We start from the raw sequence: 1,157 nt of genomic DNA, 5'->3' as shown, positions 1-1,157 counted from the left end.
AAGAAGGTAAAGTTACTTTTTTTTTTGGGGGGGGGTAATTTTGTTCATAATCATTCCTTTTGAAAGATGAAATATTTTGTGGTTCCATATTTTAATAAATATATCAGAATTATTCTTTTAACTAGATTAAATAGTTATACGTTATGCAGAGCTTGTATTTAAAAATAAGTAACATTTAGGGGTGGGGTCTGCCGCCAACTCCCACTGCATCAGAGGCGAGATGCCAGCCATTGAGGGAGTCGGAGAGTCTGCACAGAGCAACGAGCCGGGTCAGCCTGAGCAGCTACCCTCCAGCCGCACCCCAGCCACCCTAGCACCAGAAGGAAGTGAGGTGACCCAAGCAGAAGCAGTGGCGTTCGCTCTGGATGACGGTTCCTGACCCTGGGCTTGCCCAAGTATATCTTGTATAGGGACGGAGCAGACCGGGTTGGAATAGATCAGGTGCCGTAGACGGTGGCCCCAATCCAATAGTCCAGATCACTTATAGTGAAAAACTCAGAGATGTTTATGATTATTTCCGGGCTGTTCTGTAGAGTGATGAAAGAAGTGAAGGAGTTTTAAACTAACCAGCTATGCTACTGAGTTAATGCAGCCAATTATACAGGGCGGTATTTTTGAAGACTTCTCTTCAAGTCACTTCAAAAGGCTCCACATGAGGAAATGGACCAACCACATCACTGCAATAACTGAAGAACAGCCTCCAAGCTACCAAGGTTAGCATCATAGGTGGGTGTTAGTGGAATGGCCGTAAAGGCCATCTCAGGAGCTTGAGTTTGTTGCTGATATTCTTAATTAGGATGCAAAGAATTATCATTCCTGGCAACACTAACAGTGGGTTATTCAGGAACTGGAACTTCAGGTTTACAAAACAGCTTGAGAGAGAGTACTCTTGAGGACCATCTGGGATCTAACCCAGACCAGGTAACTTACTAGCTATGTGTCCATGGACAAATTAAGTTAGTGTAATTTGGTTTCTTCATTGTGTTAGGCTGATAATGCCTCCCCAAAATATGTCCCCATTCTAATTTTTCAATTTTTATTTATATGTTACCTTACCAGGAAAAAAGGTTGCATACATGGGTTGCTGTGCCCTTGGACCTTGGCAGATGTTGGGAACCAACCCCAAGAGTTTGTTCTGGAAGCTGGTGCAGCAACCG

At 43.7% G+C, this 1,157-nt stretch overlaps 1 pseudogene; it reads left to right on the top strand.

The window, feature by feature from the left end:
• Positions 1 to 220: 220 nt before the first annotated feature.
• On the top strand, positions 221 to 877 carry LOC109457592 (protein farnesyltransferase/geranylgeranyltransferase type-1 subunit alpha; annotated as a pseudogene).
• The last annotated feature ends 280 nt before the right edge of the window (positions 878 to 1,157 follow it).

Source organism: Rhinolophus sinicus, linkage group LG12 (assembly GCF_036562045.2).
Source record: "Rhinolophus sinicus isolate RSC01 linkage group LG12, ASM3656204v1, whole genome shotgun sequence".
Taxonomy (NCBI): Eukaryota; Metazoa; Chordata; class Mammalia; order Chiroptera; family Rhinolophidae; genus Rhinolophus; species Rhinolophus sinicus.
This window is presented reverse-complemented; position numbering and strand designations above follow the sequence as displayed.